This window comes from Danio rerio, chromosome 6 (genome assembly GCF_052040795.2).
Source record: "Danio rerio strain M-AB ecotype USA chromosome 6, GRCz13ab, whole genome shotgun sequence".
NCBI classification, from domain to species: domain Eukaryota; kingdom Metazoa; phylum Chordata; class Actinopteri; order Cypriniformes; family Danionidae; genus Danio; species Danio rerio.
The window spans coordinates 23379296-23393140 of NC_141026.1; the positions used below are offsets into that span (position 1 = coordinate 23379296).

At 41.0% G+C, this 13845-nt stretch overlaps 1 long non-coding RNA gene across 1 annotated transcript; it reads right to left on the reverse strand.

Moving 5' to 3' along the window:
- Positions 1–294: 294 nt before the first annotated feature.
- On the reverse strand, positions 295–13501 carry LOC147836333 (uncharacterized). The gene is made up of 3 exons (XR_015493626.1): positions 6815–13501; positions 1153–1737; positions 295–1112 (listed from the first exon to the last, which is right to left on the reverse strand). It is a non-coding gene; the product is annotated as an uncharacterized LOC147836333 (long non-coding RNA).
- Between the last annotated feature and the right edge of the window lie 344 nt (positions 13502–13845).

The window sequence follows — 13845 nt, forward strand, 5'->3', positions numbered from 1 at the left end:
TATGTCATAACATAATAACACTAAAGACACTGCCATCATCATCATCGAAGGTGTTAAAGTTCTTATAGACCTTATCTTTACCAGACTCTGGCAAACTCTGCTTTCAATCCCACTCCGCCCAAAGCCCCAGTTGGACTGTTTGGTTCAAGGTATCCGATCAGGCCCCGGAAGTGCTGTAGAAACGTGACTGGCCCTGGCTTTCATTGGCACCCTTACTTAAGGCACGAGAGTGGAAACACGGCCTTGACTATTGTAATGGAAATTCATTTTTAGATGAGCTTTATATGTTAGAAACTTGTCTAAGACTCATTATTACATGTGTGTGTATCTGTGTTCTCCATATGTTCATCATAAAACCTATGTGTACATTTTTATAGATAACTATATTTCTTTAGGTGAAAGCTTTTTCATTATCCTAAGAAGGATGTGTGGTTGTTATGAGCATATCGCACGAACAGCAGAAGACGCCTGACGTAATTGTAGATGAGGCCTTATTGGGAGTTGACCTCGTAAGCAGTACAAACCAGATAAAAGGGTGAACACACTTGGCTTTAGTATCTCACTCTGCAGAAACTGTTGTTGCTGTATGACTGTGATCTTCTTTATAAAGAATAAAACTTGTAAAAGACATCCCGGGTAAGACTTTGTTTCTTGACCACTGAGAGAGCCTCCTTAGAGAAAATAGCCACTACAATTTGGTGTCAGATGTGGGATGTCTTGGAGGAACCTTTCCGGACCCTGCGGACGGTGACTAATCATCCTGGGACTTCGTGTCACAGCCCTGCCCCGCGATTGAGGGTTGAGGGGCCGACCGCCGGGCTCGGAGGGGGACCCCACTGACATCTGGGAAAAGAACTCAGTGGCATCTGAACTCTCTGGTAAGAAACAAATTCTTTGTTTATTGTTAAAAAAGGAAATTTAACAAGTTTTGGGTATTTGATTATTGTGATCAAAAATAATTAGAAGGGTTTTTACTGCAAATTGGGCCTCACCATGCTGGTAGATCTGTCTCTGTGGGATAGCGGCGTGATTAATGAAAGTGAGATCGGACATCGGGCGGAGATCAAGACCGTTGTTACAAGTGAGATCTGGCGTTTAGCTGAGATCAAGACCTTATACAAGTGAGATCTGGCGTTTAGCTGAGATCAAGACCTTATACAAGTGAGATCTGGCGCCTGTCTAAGATCAAGACCTTTTTAATACGTTCGGCTAGCTAACTGCGATTTACTCCCGGGAGGGGGTTGAAATCAGGGGGCTGTACAATTTACTTCCAAAAAGAAGCTGAAATCCAGGCTGTGCGATTTACTTCCAGAAGGAGGTTGAAATCAGGGGCCGGGCGATTTACTTCTAAAAGGAAAGTGAAATTGTGTGCCACGAGAAATAGAGCTGGAAAGCTTAACTTGTCGATTTTAGGTGAAAAATCGAAATCTGTTGGAGACGTCCGACAGATTAATAGGTACCGACAAAGTCCAGGGGAAGATTTTTGCCAGCATGGGGACGTCTCAAAACAAAGTACGAAGATATGATAGACCGGTGTTTTGGAATATGGGAAAAAATTATATGGGAAAAAAGCATGCAAGATATAGGAAAACTAATAAATTATCACAAGTTTCTGAGGGAAAGGGAATGTTGAGTGTTACTAGGTTAAACAAAATGAAAGAGTTGATTGAGAAGGCAGAAGGAAAAGCAGGTTGTTTTTGTGAAAGGCATGTGTGTGTGTCGTGTGGAGACACGGATCTGCTTCCTGCTTTGCTACTGTTCGGACGTCTTTGCCTACTGCTCCGCTCCTTGCACTCCTGCTTTTTTATTTTATAATCTAATTTTAACTTGAGCCTATCAGCACAGTGCTCAAGCGAAACAGCTTGAAGATCAACATCGAATCTACAAACTTTCTGGAGTACAACTTTACTTTTATTTAGAGGAATTATCGTCTAAACAATCCTCCCGCTACCAGCTGCTTTCATTCCTGAGACGGGAAAACACGGGAAAACACGGCTGTGAAAATGGCTCTGGATCATATTGATTTGGAAACTCACTGCTGCACCAACTGCCATAAACTTTTACAAAAGATTGCAGTTCTTGAAACAAAGTTACTTGCGATCCAACCAGAACTGTCGAATTACACAGGACCGGTTCATCGTGGAGCCTCACAGCATTCAGCCGGTAAGCCCTATAAATCTACTCCAGCTACTGTTTTGAGAACAGAAAAACAGATTGAAACTGTTGAAAATCAGCGTGAACTATGGCATAAACAAGGTGCGAGACCAAAGGGTACTCGTGGGGTCAGATCACGAAGGTCATACGCTGCTGCATTAGCGTTCTCTACCCCAAATACAGCTCGGACTCAAATACAGCTTCAGAACAGATATGAAGTTTTGAGTAATATGGGTGAAGAATCCCCAAATGCAGTTAGACAGAGATCGCATGACTCAGCAAATAACTTTGCTCTGAACAGAGGCTCAAGGCCGACTAGACAGCGGCATTCTGCTCGGATCGCAACAGAGATAAGAACATTGATTGTTGGAGACTCAATAATCAAAAATTTTAGGAGCAGAGATACCATGACATACTGCTTTCCTCATGCTACAGTTTCTGATATAAATAAAGAACTTGAGAACATATTAAGGAAACATGAGACTGCAAAACGGATTATTATCCATGTGGGGAAGAATGATATTCGGAAGGAGCAGTCAGAACTGCTCAAGAAAGATTTCTGTGAGCTTTTGGAAACAGTTGAAAGATTGAAAATTCAGCCGTTCATCAGTGGACCACTCCCTGCAAGAGGGACAAATATGTTTTCAAGGCTCCTTGGTCTAAATGCATGGCTGCAGAAAACATGTAACATGAAAAGACTGAATTTCATCGACAACTTCAATCTCTTCTGGAACCAAAGACAGCTGTTTTCATCAGACGGCCTTCATCCAAACAAGCTTGGTGCAAAAGTGCTGAAAGACAACATCCTCTTTTCCCTTCATCATCCATCAGCTGTGTATGCCACTGAACTGAATGACACACACACACCTAGCAAATGTCCGGATGACCACAGGACTTCAAATCAGCTCCTGAGTGGACTTGTGGCTGACGCATCCTACAAGGACAGAGATAACACCACGCAGCCACAACAACCGCCGATAACGGACAAACTGCCGTCTGCACCCTGCACACTGAGCTCAACACAGGCAGACTGTGATGCATCAGAACAGCATCAAGTCTCAGCACTCATTGATGATCCCCAGGAAAACAGCCAGGTAAACATATCTCAGCAGCCAGAAACCCCAGACCCACAGCCTCTGTCACCGGACACGTTCTCATTGTCATCTTGCTCGCCTCTCTTGGATTTTTCAAAAAAGATGGAGGAACTTGTGTGTGCTGGAACTAAACTCTCACACTCCATTGCTGCTAGCCCCCAGTTAGCAACCAAAAGTCAGCAAGCCACACGCCCATCTCTAAGCCCACCTCGCCCTACACCTAGAAAAGGCCTCAGGTCTTTGCGACAGCGCCAGGTCCCAAAAAACACCTCATCTTTAGCTGGTGAACTTAAAAACTGCCATTGATGTGTCTCGGGGGCCTGCTTAGGTAACAGTGTCTTTATCAGATGTTTACAGAACAAGCAGGAACCCAGTGTGTCTGTAGCTTTCTCTACGCAGATATGTGTCTTATTACGTGACAGAAAACCAAAGACTCTTTCAAACCGTATAGCAAATCATTCAAATCTGGTGTCTATTAAATGTATATCTGAGACTTCTGTAGTGAAAACGACTAAAACTGTTAAGTTAGCACTTCTAAACATCAGATCACTCAATAATAAGTCACTTTTAGTCAATGATTTTATCAACACAAATTGCCTTGATTTTATGCTTTTAAATGAGACTTGGCTAGATGACAGTTGTAGCGCAGCAGTTCTGAATGAAGCAGCTCCTTTAAACTTTGACTTTTTGAGTGTTTGCAGAGTTAATAGGAGAGGTGGAGGCATCGCTGCCCTGTTTAAAGATGTGTATGAATGTAAACAAGTGTCATTTGGTGACTATTTGTCTTTTGAATATCTGAGTATAGCACTAAAAGGGTCTCCACGCATCTTACTGATCATTATCTACAGACCTCCAAAATATTCTCCAGCTTTTATTGAGGATTTTACAGAGCTGTTATCAATAGTAACATCTGAATATGATTATTTTAGTATTGCTGGGGATTTTAATATTCACATTGATAATTCAGAAATCAATGCTGTAAAACAACTGATGACTGTTTTTAACACTTTTGATCTGACTCAGCATGTTCAAGGACCCACACACAATCGTGGACACACCCTTGATCTACTTATAACTAAGGGTTTACACATTTCATCGACTGCTGTTAAGGATGTGGCACTATCTGATCATTTCTGTATCTTTTTTGATATATTGATCACTCCAGCTATTAAAGACAGATCTGTCTCTGTCAAAAAGAGATGCATAAATGAGAACACCAGTGAGCAGTTTATGAAGGCCATATCGCTAGCACCAAGTATATCTGCAGACTCTGTTGATTCTCTCCTTGATTTGTGTAATTCTAAAATTGAAAATGTAATAAATCACATTGCTCCTGTTAAAGTTAGGAAGAGAACTGGCAAAGAGAGAGTCCCTTGGAGAAACTCAAGAGCAGTCCAAATGAAGAAAAGACAATGCAGGAAAGCTGAGCGTATGTGGAGAAAGACGAAACTAGAAGTCCATTATAATATCTATAAAGACAGTCTTCAGGCTTTTAATGTGGAACTAAAAACTGCTAGACAGACTTTCTTTTCAAACCTTATAAACAACAATGTAAATAATGCTCGCACACTCTTTGCAACAGTAGAGAGGCTCACAAACCCCCCCAGTCGGATTCCCAGTGAGCTCCTCTCTGAAAGCAAATGTAATGAGTTTGCTCATTTCTTCACTGATAAGATCAATAATATCAGAAAGGCAATCAGCTCATCCAATCAGCCAAGTTGTGTTGATATCAAACAAGCTCAACCACAACTTGAGAAGTCAGACAATATGTCTGACTTCATGGCAATTAACGGTAAAATCTTAGAAGAGATTGTGCAAGTTATGAAAACATCAACCTGCAGTCTTGACACGCTCCCCACATCATTCTTCAAAACAGTGTTTACCTGTTTAGAAATGGATCTCCTAAAAGTGGTAAATGATTCACTTCTCTCAGGGATTTTTCCAAACTCACTTAAAACTGCAGTTGTTAAACCCCTCTTGAAGAAGAGCAACCTGGATAACACCCTATTGAGCAATTACAGGCCAATCTCAAATCTCCCTTTCATTGGCAAAATCATTGAAAAAGTTGTTTTTAACCAGGTTAACAAGTTCTTAAACTTCAGGGGGTGTTTAGACAATTTTCAATCTGGTTTCAGATCACATCACAGTACAGAGAGCGCTCTTATAAAGATAATCAATGATATACGCCTAAATACAGATTCAGGTAAAATAACAGTGCTGGTATTGTTGGATCTCAGTGCTGCATTTGACACTGTCGATCACAGCATACTTCTGGATAGGCTGGAAAACTGGGTTGGGCTGTCTGGGACAGTCCTCAAATGGTTCAGATCTTACCTTGAAGGGAGAGGTTACTATGTCAGTTTAGGTGATCATAGGTCGAGGTGGACACCCATGACATGTGGAGTCCCACAAGGCTCGATTCTGGCACCTCTCCTGTTCAACCTTTACATGCTCCCTCTGAGCCAAATAATGAGAAAGAATCAAATCTCCTACCACAGCTATGCTGATGACACTCAGATCTACCTAGCCTTACTGCCTAATGACTACAGCCCCATTGACACCCTCTGCCAATGCATTGATGAAATTAAAAATTGGATGTGCCAAAATTTTCTTCAGTTAAACAAAGAGAAAACTGAAGTCATTGCGTTTGGGAACAGAGATGAGGTTCTCAAGGTGAATGCGTACCTTGGCTCTAAAGGTCAAACCACAAAAAATAAGGTCAAGAATCTTGGTGTGACTCTGGAGTCAGATCTGAGTTTCAACAGTCATGTCAAAGCAGTTAGTAAATCAGCATACTATCATCTCAAAAACATAGCAAGAATCAGATGCTTTGTTTCCAGTGAAGACTTAGAGAAACTTGTTCATGCTTTTATCAGCAGCAGGGTGGATTACTGTAATGGACTCCTCACTGGTCTTCCTAAAAAGACAGTCAGACACTTGCAGCTCATCCAGAATGCTGCAGCCAGAATTCTGACCAGAAGCAGGAAATCAGAGCACATCACACCTGTCCTCAGGTCTCAACACTGGCTGCCAGTTACATTCAGAATAGATTTTAAAGTATTATTACTGGTCTATAAATCACTAAATGGCCAAGGACCTCAATACATTACAGATATGCTCACTGAATACAAACCTAACAGATCACTCAGATCTTTAGGATCATATAAACTAGTAGTTCCAAGAGTTCAGTCTAAGCAGGGTGAATCTGCCTTCAGCCACTATGCTCCTCACTGCTGGAATCAGCTTCTAGAAATGATCAGATGTGCTCCAACATTAGGCACATTCAAATCAAGACTGAAAACACATCTGTTTAGCTGTGCCTTTACTGAATGAGCACTGTGCTGCGTCCGACAGATCGCACTCTTATGTTTTTTGTTTTCTTTTTCATTCTTTTATAACCTATTTTAACTCATTTTAATTTGTTTTTATCTGTTTTTAATAATTTTTATTGTCTGCATTTTATGTTCCTAAACTTGTCTTTTTTTATTCTTGTTTATGTAAAGCACTTTGAATTGCCACTGTGTATGAAATGTGCTATATAAATAAACTTGCCTAAACTTGCCTACTGTTGATTGTTGGCTCAGGGAGGCAGATAAGAGGCAAAGAGGAAAATGCTGCAGAGGCAGCTGGCATGAAAAATGTGAAAGGGTGAATGAAAGAGTAATTAGCAATACTAATCCTTTCTATACATCTGTTTCCATACATGTACCGCCGTATCATCACTATCCCGTGGCTGAGCTGCGAGCCCTGAGATCTGACCCAGAGCTCAACTGCTACTGTCCCAGAAGACCTCCGACCGCACCAACGAAATTCCCACCTCGAACGAGTGGAGGACATCTGTTTGAACTGGAGAAATAGACATTTAACAGACATTTTGCTGTGTGCTCAACATGTTGAAGACAAGCTGACAGCGAAGCACGAGCAAGATAAAAAGAAAGCAGAAAACGAGCTGCACATGGCTCTGGTACAAGCGGCCAACCAAAGATCCAACCAAGACCTGACAACTAAAGATATCACAAGTTCAAAGGCGACAAAGGTGTCAAGGGTGAGAAAGATACCAGAAGATGGAGAAACTGGAATGTGACGGATGGCGATTAAATCTGCAGAGCCTGTGGTGTGTGTGACGAGAAACTGTACCAAATGTCTGCGTTTGCCACCGAGATGGACTTTTGGTCAAGGATTGACCCGAAAGGCGCAAACCAACAACGGAGCTGATGTGCGGAGAGGGAAGAGCAGAATGGAGAGGGTCTGGGCAAGCAGCCAACAGCTACAGTAAAGGGAAGTGAACATTTTTTACTAACATGTTTAAATGCAGACACATTTTTATACACACATATTCACATACACTGACATACTTTTGGCTCTCTGCAATGAAGAAAAAGCTTGCATTTCCCACTGTAATTTTGATCACAGTGATGTTGATCATTTTTCTGATGAAATGGCATTGCTTTTTGATAATGAAGCATTTTTAATAAGCCAAAATATTTTATGTTGATTGAGACCACTTTGGTTGAGTTTTTTAGCTGATAGCGGAGCTAGCAGATCTTACATACGACCATGTGACCTGCAGTGTGAAATACCTCTATCAACCAAATTTCACAAGTCTCTGTCTGGATCTGGTCATACAGTGGTTGAGCCATTTTACAGCTCTGCTGACCTGTGAAACAGAGGTAGGTAAAATTTTCAGACATGCATTTGTTTGTTCACCAAAATGACCCGTTTCCATCATCGGAAAGGACATTTTGTGTAAACTTAATTTGATTTTAACGCCAGATTCCTCTGGTGTGAGAGTGATTGAAGGGGAGGAATTTTGTCGTTTACAAATTGAATCACAAGAGCCGAAGTGGGCCTATGAATGGCTGATTGAAGACAATGAATGGGCTAATTAAATTTGCAAATTGGCTAAAGAACGTGTTAAACCTTTTGACAGTGATATGATGTCTCCTGGTGAACTGCATTGTACGTCACATGTCGTAATTTACAGATGAGGAATTTGAGAAAGCTTGGTTTGAGACAAATGTGAATGAAACGTTGATTTTAGAGAAAATGTACTGGAGGGATAGTCTGTGTGCAGTTTCAGTGTCTCTGTCAGAAAAGCAGGTTTCATTCTATCTCTTGTCAGCACAGGCTGTGCCTCACATATCAGTTTGCAAGGGCAAACAACAATCTTGGGCTGATTTAGGGCCGTTTGTGAAGCAGTGTGTTGATGGAATTTAGCAAAAGCATTTAGAGTAGACAGTGAAACTGAAACAGCTGTTTCAAAAACTGTGACTGCTATTGACAAACTTTGGGTAAAGAATTCTTGCATGGTTGACTTTAATGCTGAAGACATACACCCAGCTTTAGCAAAAATACCAAGTGAATTGTGGGCTAAAAGCAAATATGATGTTGGTTTAATCAAAGGTTGTGATCCAGTGAAAATCACTGCAAAATCTGATAACAGACCTTGTCAACAACATTATCCTTTGAAAAGGGAAGCCATTGAGGGCATTACCCCAGTATTTGAGGCTTTACTGGAACAGGGTGTTATTGTACCATGCAAGAATTCTGAGGTTCGCACCCCTATTTTTCCTGTTAAAAAGATAAGGGATAATGGGATGCCTACAGAATGGCGTTTCGTACAGGATTTACAAGCAGTAAATGCAGCTGTCAAACAAAGGGCTCCATTAGTTCCAAATCCGTACACGATTTTGTCACAAATTCCTGAAAAATCACAATTGTATTCAGTGGTTGATTTGGCTCATGCATTTTTCAGTGTGTCAGTGGACAAAGACAGCCAATTTTAGGTTTGCATTTAATTTCAATGGAAAAGGCTACACCTTTACATGTCTGTGTCAGGGTTTTACAGCATCTCCAAACTTGCAATGAAGCGTTGTTAAGAAGTTTGGAACCTTTGACTCTGACAGCTGGAACTGCTTTGTTACAGTATGTTGATGACTTGTTGATATGTGCTGAGGATGAGGAGACATGTGTGAAAGACACTGTGACTCTCCTTAAACACCTGGCTAAGGAGGGCCACAAAGTCAGTTTGACAAAATTGCAGTTTGTTAAACAAAAGGTAACATTTTTGGGGCATGTCATTACACCACACAGTAAATCCCTGTCTGAAAAAAGGGTGAGTGGTATAAAAAATGTACCAAAACCGCTGACGAAAAAACAAATGTTGTCTTTTTTGGGAATGTGCTCATATTGTCGCACATTTATTCCAAATTATGCAATTTTGGAACAACCCCTGAGAGCCCTAACATTAGGGAAGGGGATGAAATCCACTGACAAACTAGAGTGGACGACAGAAGCAGAGCAGGCATTTGTAAACATGAAGTTACAAATGGCTGAGGCCCCTGCATTGGGTTTACCTGTACCAACAAAACCATTTGTTCAGATGGTAGATGAGAGAAATGGGTTTATGACGTCATTGCTCCTAGAGGATCATGGAGGTAGATTGTGACCTGTGGCCTACTTTTCGAGCAAACTTGACCCTGTAGCAGCAGGCCTGCCACGTTGCTTAAGAGCAGTGGCGGCTGCGGAAAAAGCTGTTATGGTTTCAAGAGATTTTGTTGGTTATTCTGATCTGATATTGATGGTGCCACATTCTGTGTCCATGATACTTCAAGAACAGAAAACATTGCATCTGTCAACAGCTAGCTGGCTGAGATATCACACTATCTTGTTAGATATGCCAAATGTGACTGTTAAACGATGTACTGGTTTGAATGCAGCTACTGTTCTTCCTACTGAGGAGGATGGGGAAGAGCATCATTGTTGTTTAACAGCACTTGAACAGGTGTGTACACCACGACCTGACCTCTCTGACGAACCACTTGAAAATTGTGACAATGTCCTCTTTGTGGATGGTTCAGCATTCAAAGATCCACAAACAGGCCAGAATAAGGTTGGTTACGCTGTAACAACTGAATTTGATGTGATGGCTTCTGGTAAATTACCAGGGCACTATTCGGCACAGGCCGCAGAGCTTGTGGCATTGACAGAGGCATGTAAATTGATGGCAGAAAAAGAAGCTACAATTTACACTGACTCTAGGTATGCATTTGGGGTAGCTCATGATTTTGGGGCTCTGTGGAAACACAGAAAATTTCTAAAGTCTGATGGTCGACCAATACTAAATGCTCCTTTAGTGGCAGCGCTGCTTGATGCGATTTAACTACCTGACATACTGGCCATTTGTAAATGCGCAGCGCACACTAACAACAAAGATTCTGTTTCTGCAGGTAACTCCAGAGCAGACGCAGCAGCAAAAGTCGCGGTGTCCCGAGACGAGGACAACTCTGAATGTTCTCTGCTATCTGTTGATAATGACAATGACGTGTGTTCTTCTTTGCAGGATATGCAGACCTTCGCGACGGGGCTGGAGAAAAAACAAGTGGAGACAGTCTGGCTGTGTGATGAAAGATAATGTGTGGAAGTGTGCTGAGGGCAAGGCGTGTTTACCAAAACATTTTTTCCAACATTATCCGAAATTACTTCACGGTAAAGATCATGTGTCAAAAACAGCAATGGTTGCGCAAATGAACGAACTGTGGTTCACAAAGGGGTTCACTACATTTGCGGACAATTTCTGTAGACGATGTGTAATTTGCAACACACATAATGTGGCCAGAGCGATAAAGGTTCCACAATCATCTCATCCACCTCCAACAGGGCCATTTGAATATTTGATGATGGATTTTATTGAATTGTCCCCATGCAATGGGAAAAGGTACTGTTTGGTGATGGTTGACATGTGGCCAAAGTGGGTTGAAGTTTTTCCAACCTCAAAACAAGATTCGGCTGCGGTAGCAAAAGCGTTACTGACTGAAATCGTGCCGAGATGGGGAATACCACAAAAAAATAAGCTCAGATAATGGTACTCATTTTGTTAATGAAGCAATCAAACAAGTGGACCAATATTTGGAAATTGATTTGAGAACACATTGCAGTTACCATCCAGCTTCAGGTGGAGCTGTTGAGAGAGAAAATGGTATTGTGAAAAAAAACAAATTGGCAAAATGTTGTGAAGACACAGGGCTTACATGGGTTCAAGCTCTACCTATTGTCCTGATGTACATGAGAATGAGAAAAAGACCAAGAATGAATTTGAGCCCGTTTGAAATTGTCTTTGGCAGACCACCGCGTGTAGGTGTGAATGGGGGTAAACAGCAGCTGCCCTCAACAGATGTGTGTGAGAATGACATGTTGAATTACTGTAAAGAAATGTCTCATGGGTTGTCCAATGTTTGTGTGCAGGTAAAGGCTGCATTGGGGATGGCAGCTGACAGACCACTACACAATCTGAGGCGTGGCGATTTTGTGGTGATAAGGGACCTGAGGAGAAAGAGCTGGAGAGCGAAACGTTGGCTGGGTCCATTTCAAGTGCTACTGACCACTGAGACAGTGGTGAAGGTCGCGGAGCGGGCGACGTGGGTGCACGCTGGGCACTGCAGGAAAATTTCACCACCTGAGGAGGATTCTGCGAGGGAGTAGGAGAGAAAGAGGGGCTATGAAGATGTCTGAAGGAAAAGAGCAGGCTGATATCTGAGTGAAGCAAGGTCACAGCTGGGGAGAAACAACAACAAAGTCAAGAGGTGTGTGTGTGAAACTGTAACTTCTGAATACAACACCAAGCAGCAATCAGACGGAGGAGAAGGCAACCAAAAGAGAGGTGAAAAAGCTGTGCTTGACCATCACATTAAGGATCTGAAGATGGACGAAAAGATTGCTGGCATCCATTCTGTGTGCAAGTAATGTGTGGTCTGAGGAGAACAACACTGGCATTGCTGCTAGTGTCACCTTAATTAACCTGATTACAACAAAACATTACTGGCATTGTAGTTGATATGAGATTGGCCGTAAAAGTGCTTAAGAACGGTAACAACTGATGGCTAGATTGGCTGTCGTTTAAATGGGGAACCTGGATCTACTGGGCCTTTACTGTAGTTTTACCTATAGTGGGGTGGGTCTAGTGTTATTGTGTTGTCTGCCATGTATTTTCAGATTTATATCATGGTCAGTGGGCAGACTAATTACAGCTAGATCATCCCTTCAGATGGTAAAGATGGCTGTCAACAAAGAGGGTATGAATATTGATATGGGGGATGAATTTGATTATGACTTTGGTGATAGCAGCAGCTATGTGGATATGAACAAAGAAAACCCGTGAACAGACTAAGAACAGATTTAGGTGACGGCTGTTACTTAATTGAGAAAATGTTAATGGATCTGACTTTTGTTTGAATTTTGAGACGACTATTTGCTTGCTTATATGTATTTTGGGTCTTTCCAAACAAAAACAGCAAACTGCATGAGTTGTATGCTCTGTAACAAGTCTTAAAAGAGTGATCATTTGCATGAAAATCGAGAGAAGAGTGTAAATGTGATGTATGTTTAAGAGTACAGAAACAACAACATGTTCCTATGTTTATGAGTATTATGATTGAATCAACAATGTAGAGGGTTAGTAATTTTAACTGATTGACAAATGTTTCTGAATTTTGTTGTGTGCAATTAATCAATAATGTGAAAATAACAGGCAATTTCTGTGATGGAAACCTCTGAGGGGTGACTGAGGGTCTGACTTCGGTCAGGAGCGCAATAACAGTGATTATTCGTTTAGCCCGGCTCCCAGGGAAGAGGGATGTTTTGAAAAGTAAATCTTAATGGGGAAACTATATTAAGAGGAGGGTTTGAACATCTCTAGTGTATTAATGTGTGCAGAAACCTGTTAAATGATTTGTGTAACCAGTGTGATTAATATAATTGGAATGATTTTTTTTTTGTAATCAGCATGATCAATATAATCAGAATGTGATTTATAACTAGTGTGATTTTAGAAAAGATGAAAAAAATGAATTTGATGATAAGTTATCAATGAATGATAAAAAAAGAGGAATTGTAATGGAAATTCATTTTTAGATGAGCTTTATATGTTTAGCTTTTATACTCATTATTACATGTGTGTGTATCTGTGTTCTCCATATGTTCATCATAAAACCTATGTGTACATTTTTATAGATAACTATATTTCTTTAGGTGAAAGCTTTTTCATTATCCTAAGAAGGATGTTTGGTTGTTATGAGCATTTCGCACGAACAGCAGAAGACGCCTGACGTAATTGTAGATGAGGCCTTATTGGGAGTTGACCTCGTAAGCAGTACAAACCAGATAAAAGGGTGAACACACTTGGCTTTAGTATCTCACTCTGCAGAAACTGTTGTTGCTGTATGACTGTGATCTTCTTTATAAAAAATAAAACTTGTAAAAGACATCCCGGGTAAGACTTTGTTTCTTGACCACTGAGAGAGCCTCCTTAGAGAAAATAGCCACTACACTATATTCCCAGAGCTTGTGTCCTGCTGGGTTTGACCTATGCATTTTGACTGTGACAAAGAATGGTGTTTTTACAAGTCACTGGTGAACACTAGAAGATATTAGAGGGTAGTATTCCCATGAACTGCAGTATCCTCTTTGCTTCAATGAATCTGCATTATTCTGCCAAATAATACCTTTAATTCATTAAATCAGATAAATTTCACTTTAAGTATTGTTTAAAGAATATTGTTTAATTTCCAGTTGTTTGAAAATATGCTGTTTAAAAAAGATG